General features: G+C 34.3%; 1 non-coding gene across 1 annotated transcript; it reads right to left on the reverse strand.

Moving 5' to 3' along the window:
• Positions 1 to 5,894: 5,894 nt before the first annotated feature.
• Positions 5,895 to 5,966, reverse strand: TRNAR-GCG (transfer RNA arginine (anticodon GCG)). Its single transcript has one exon. It is a non-coding gene; the product is annotated as a tRNA-Arg (tRNA).
• Positions 5,967 to 6,459: the final 493 nt, after the last annotated feature.

Below are 6,459 nucleotides of genomic sequence, written 5' to 3' on the forward strand. Positions count from 1 at the left end.
CTCAGCCTTCTTCACAGTCCAACTCTCACATCCATACATGACCACTGGAAAAACCATAGCCTTGACTAGATGGCTGATCTTAATGTATAGTTACTTTTACCACAATAATGTAATTTTAGAGAATACAATAGTTCATTTGTATTTATGGATAAAAATAATTTATTTGCTAAATGGTTATGCATGCTATATCACTCAGTCATGTCCCGGTCTTTATGACCCTATGGACTATAGCTGGCCAGACTCCTCTTTCCACAGGATTCTCAAGGCAAGAATATTGGAGTGGGTTGCCACGCACTCTTCCAAGGGGTCATCCAGATCCAAGGATGGAACCCATGTCTCTTACGTCTCCTACATTGGCAGGCGAGCTCTTAATCACTAGCACCACTTTGGAAGCCCTAAAAATGTGTATAGGTTTCAGGAAAAAATGCATTTGTAAAGATTAAAATCAATTTCTGTGTTTCTGGATTTTCTTATCAGTGAATATCACTTAAAGTGTCAAGCTGGGACAGGTTAAAGAATTTCAAAATAGAAGTAATGAATATTTCTCAGCTATGACAGCAGTCTTCACAAAAGTGATATTTATATCCAACTTTAACAGGTGGCATATTTTACATAGATATATATGCTCCTTATAAATGTCTATAAGAAATCATGAGATTTATGTTATATGATGTGCTGTTTTATGTTAAAATGTTTTTTTATCAATTTGAAACTATATATACTCTCTTTAAACATATTATATTTTTTGACTGGATTTTTGTTTTTATTTTTAAATTTTTGATATTAAATCTTGTGAGCTCTTTGTAAATTTTGGACATTAATCCCTTGTTGGCCACATTGATTGCCAATATTTTCTTCCACTCTGTGGGTGGTCTTTTGGTTTTGTTTATGGTATACTTTGCTGTGCATTAGCCTTTGAGTTTACTTATAAATATGTCCTTTTGTCTATTTTTAATTCCATAACTGTAGGGCTGGATCAAAAAAGATATTGTTGCAATATATGTCAAAAAATATTCTGCTTATTTTTTCCTCTGAGGATTTTATAGCATCAGGTCTTACTTTCAGGTCTTTAACCCAATTTGAATTTATTTTTGAGAGTGGTATTAAAAAATGATCTGAACGATCTAATTTCATTCTTTTTCAGCATCATTTTTTGAAATTCTTTCCAGTTTCCCCAGCATCATTTATTGAATACTATGTTTTCTCTATTGTGTAATCTTGCCTCCTTTGCTGTAGATTAATTGACCATAGTTGTGTGGGCTTATTTCTAGGATTTCTATCCTGCTGCATTGATCGATATTTTTATTTTTGTGGCAGCATCTGTTTTGATAACTGTAGTTTTGTACTCTGAAGCAGGGAGCCTGATTCCCCCAGCTCTGTTCTTTCTCAAGATTGTTTTGACTATTTTAGGCTTTTTGTGTTCCATACAAATTTTAAGGTTCTTTTGGTTCTAATTGTGTGAAAAATGCCATTGACAATTTGATAGGAATTGCATTGAATCTGTAGATCACCTTGGGTAGTATAGTCATTTTGACATTGAATTCTTCCAGTCCAAGAACATGGTATATTTTTCCGTGTCTATGTGTCATCTTCTGTTTATTTCATCAGCATCTTATAGTTCTCTAAGCACCACTCTTTTGCCTCTATAGGTAGGCTTATTAGGTATTTTATTCTTTTTGCTGGAATGGTAAATGGGATTGTTTCTTTCTCTTTCTGATTGTTCATTGTTAGTGTGTAGAAATGCAACAGATTTTTGCATATTCATTCTGTATCCTGCAACTTTAACCAAATTCACTGTTGAGCTCTAGTAGTTTTCTGGTACCATATTTCGGATTTTCTACGGATAGTATTAGATCATCTGCAAACAGTGACAGTTTTATTCCTTTTCCAATTTGGATTTCTTTGTCTTCTCTGATTGCCATGGCTAGGGCTTCCGAAGTTATGTTGAGTGAAAGTGGCGAGAGTGGACATACTTATCTTATTTCTGATCTTAAAGGAAGTGCTTTTAGCTTTTCAACACTTGACTATGATGTTGACTGTGGGTTTGTCATATATGGCCTTCATGACATTGAAGTATGTTCCCTCTATGCCCACTTTCTGGAGAGTTTTCATCATAGATGTCTGTTTAATTTTGTCAAATGCTTTTTATGTAAATATTGAGATAATCATATGGATTTTATTTAACTGATTGATGTGGTGTATCACACTGATTGATTTGTGGATATTGAAAAATAGTTGCATCCTTGGGATAAATCCCACTTGATTGTAGTGTATGATCCTTTTACTGTATTGTTGGATTTGGTTTGCTAGTATTTTGAGGATTTTTGTTTATGTCTGTGTTCATCAGTGGCATTGACCTGTAATTTTTTTGTGTGTGGTATCTTTGTCTGGTCCTGGACTTGTGTTTGTTAGAAGTCTTTTAAATCACAGTTTCAGTTTAAGAAATTGTGATTTGCTATTTCTTTCTGGTTCAGTCTTGAAAGCATGTACATTTATAAGAATCTGTTCATTTCTTCTAGATTGTCCATTTTATTGGTATATAGTTGCTTGTAGTAGTCTCTTATGATCCTTTGTATTTCTGTGGTGTCTCTTGTAGCTTCTTTTATTTCTCTTGATGAGTCTAGCTAAAGGTTTATCAATTTTGTTTATCTTTTCAAAGTTTAGTGTTGTTGATAGTTTCCATTGCTTTCTTTGTTTCTATTTCATTTATTTTCAATCTAATCTTTAGGATTTCTTTCCTTCTACTAAATTTGAGTTTTGCTTGTTCTTCTTTCTCTGGTTGCTTTTGGTGTAAGGTTAGGTTTTTGTTTGTGATTTTACTTGAGAATATAATTTAAAAAGTGAGAAAGCCTACAGAGTGTTTGGCACATCATAAATGAACTAATTCATGCATTATGCCAGAAGGAGAAGAGAAAGAGAAGGGGGCAGAAAGCTTATTTAAAAAAAAAAAAAAAAGCTGCTATATCTAAAACAGATAACCATATAGATTAACAGATATAGCAGATAATGAGTTCCCTGTATAGCAAAGGGAATTCATCTCAATATTCTATAATACCCTAAATAGGAAAAGAATTTGCAAAACAATAGATACATGTATATGTACAACTGAATCACTGTGTTGTACACCTGAAACTAACACAACATTAACATTGGTAATCAACCACACTCCAATATAAAAGAAAAAATTTAGAAAACATATCATAACCCATAATAAAATTATTTTACATTTGCACGTTTCATGTCAATTATAAGGGAATTGATTATTTAATCATAATGAATAAGACAGTCATTTCAGATTAAACAAGAAGTTTGAAATACTTCTATTTCTCATTGCATTGTATTTCATTTAAATGGAAAATCTATAGAAAAAATATAGCAAGAAAAAATTTAATGACAAAAAAATTTAACAAATTCTGGACATACAACAATAACATTCAGATACCAAGACAAAATAAATAGATTATTATTGTGTTTTCCCCTCTCTAATTTAACAGTTCTGCAGAAATGAGCCCAGGCACTTTTTGCAATAAGAGTAAGGAATGTATGAGTTAGCAATAGTTAAATCTGAAGTTTGTTTTATAGAGGATGTATCTAGGGGGGCTTCTGGGATAAAGCTCATATGTTTTCTCTCTTCATCTCCTTATCTCAACTTTAAACAATCTTATACCTTAATTATAGTGACTTCTGTCTCAGATGAGGAAATTGAGGCTTAGAGAACCTCAGAGAATTATAGAATCTCCTATTTGGAATGGAACACAGAGGTCCTCTAAACTATTCCCTCTCCTAGTTTACATCCTTAAGTCACCAAAACCCTCATGTGGCATCCTATGAATATTTAAGATTTCATTACTTTTTAAAGGTAGCCTTATTAGGCTTGATATTTAGAAAGCATCGTCATTTTGAATTAAAAGACCTTTGGAAGCACATGGATTAATATGTTTCATATAAAACAGACTAAAGATAGGTCTCATCATTGAAGTCCAGTATCCACTAGGCCAATTCTTTAAATAACAGTTGAGTGGGGGTTAAAGTTCAGGTCTCATTCTTCCCATACTTCTTTTTCACCTCTTAATGCTGTCTGAGGGCAATCCAGGAAGTTTAGGTATGAGAAGGCAAGTCATCATTACTTTCAATTAAGATCTCAGAACTTTTTACTAGTAGTTCTATATAGTTGAATTTCAAAAAACATTCTATATAAAGTTTTACATCCAGAAGTTTTAATAGAAATTATATGTGATATTAGAAGTTACATCAATTTAAACAGTTTCCAAAAGAACCTTACAATTTATAGAGAGCATCAGAGCTAGTTGAAACAGTTTTATGGAGTAATTGGGTATGCCACTTCTAGGAATAAAGAAAGGAGTAAATTACATTTAAAACCATTTCTTATTTGACCGACTATAACAGAGATGCAGTATGTACAGACTGCATGCATTTTTTTCTCTTCATTGTAATGATCAGTTAGGAAACAAAGCTACTAGATAGGAAAATATCTTGTCTCTGCCTTTCTAAACTGTGCAGGGAAGATAATAGTTGCAAAGGCATTTTTAGCCAGAATATTATGAGTCTTAACAGTTGACACGCATGCTAAGTCACTTCAGTCATGTCTGACTCTGTGTGATCCTATGGACTGTAGCCCACCAGGCTCTTCTGTCCATGGGATTCTCCAGACAAGAATACTGGAGTGGATTGCCATGCCCTTCTCCAGGGGATCTTCCCCACCCAGGGATCAAACCTGGGTCTCCTGCATTGCAGGCAGATTCCTTACCATCTGAGCCATCAGGGAAGGTCTTAACAGTTGACAGATGTGATTAACTCCCACCTTGTCATGATTATACTGAAATGGAAAAGATGTGCCATTAGAAAAGAGGTCTGCCAGCTAATTAGCACATTAGATGTTCCATCAGCTTTGCTGTTTCCTGCAGACAGTACAATTCAGTATATTCAAATTGATTTACTTGGCATAAAGAAATGAAGCTGCCTTTTATATTTGAACTTGTATAGGTGAAAACATGTTATAGTGTGCTGTAGACTAACAAATTCGTATGTTAAAAAGCTACCACCTAGAGCAATTCAATTGTATTAGGAGGTAGAGCCTTTGGGAGGTGATTAGGTCACCAAGGCAGAACCATTAAGAATGGGATTAGTGACCTTAAAAGAGTCCAGAGGACCAGCTGGCTTGTCACTTCTGCTGTGTGAAGATATAATAAGTCTGTGACCTTGAAGAGGGCTCTTACCTGACCATGCTGGCACCCTGATCTCTGACTCCACCAGCCTTCAGAACTAAGAGAAATAAATTTCTATCATTTATAAGCTACCCAGTAGGTAGTATTTTGATAGAGCAGCCTGAACAGACTAAGACACAATGTAAAAGATATTGTGAATTATGTTCATGGTAGATTTGTATTTCTTTACTTTCATTGGTATTTCATTAATTCTAATGTATTTCATATCCCTGTTTATACCTGAGTCCAATGTAAATGCTACAAAGTATGCTATATCTGCCTTTTAAAAGATGGATTTAAGTTTAGAAAATATTAAATCACATAATTATGTCATTTTACCCATTTTTAACAGAGGAAAAAAATGTCTCATTATTTAAATGTTTATTGGAGCATAGTTGATTTACAAAATTGTGTTTCAGATGTACAGCAAAGTGAACCAGTTACACATACATACATATCCACTTCTTTTAAGATATTTTTCCCATATAGGCCATTACATAGTACTGTACTATACAGTATCTATTTTATATATGTGAAGTGAAGTGAAGTCACTCAGACATGTCTGACTCTTTGCGACCCCATGGACTCTAGCCTACCAGGCTCCTTCATCCATGGGATTTTCCAGGCAAGAGTACTGGAGTGGGTTGCCATTTCCTTCTCCAGGGAATCTTCCCAACCCAGGGATTGAACCTGGGTCTCCTGCATCGCGGGCAGACGCTTTACCATCTGAGCCACCAGGGAAGCCTTCCTATTTTATATATAGTAGTGCATAGATGTCAATTAGAGACTCCAAATTTATCCCTTCTGCACTTCCCCTTTGGTAAACTTAGGTTTGTTTTGCACATCTGTGACTCTCTTTCTGTTTTGTAAATAAGTTCATTTGTGCCATTATTTTAGATTCCACATATAAGTGATACTATATGACATTTGTCTTTCTGTCTGACTTACTTCACTCAGTATGACAGTCGCTAGGTCCATTCATGTTGTTGCAAATGGGAAAATGCCTCATTCTTGCACCATATAGTGTTATAAGTAGGTCACTGTAGAACTACCATTTCTAAATGATTATGTGGCATACTGAATGGATTTGTAAAAAAAATCTGCAGTTCAGTTACTAGAAGTATATAATTTTGTGACCTGTTGGTCAGGAAAAAATTTATAAAGGATTATGAAAAGGATCTCTTCTAATGCTGTATGTCTAGGTTTCCAGGATCTTATTCTAAGTTCTATGGAC

Source organism: Capricornis sumatraensis, chromosome 19, assembly GCF_032405125.1.
Source record: "Capricornis sumatraensis isolate serow.1 chromosome 19, serow.2, whole genome shotgun sequence".
NCBI lineage: Eukaryota > Metazoa > Chordata > Mammalia > Artiodactyla > Bovidae > Capricornis > Capricornis sumatraensis.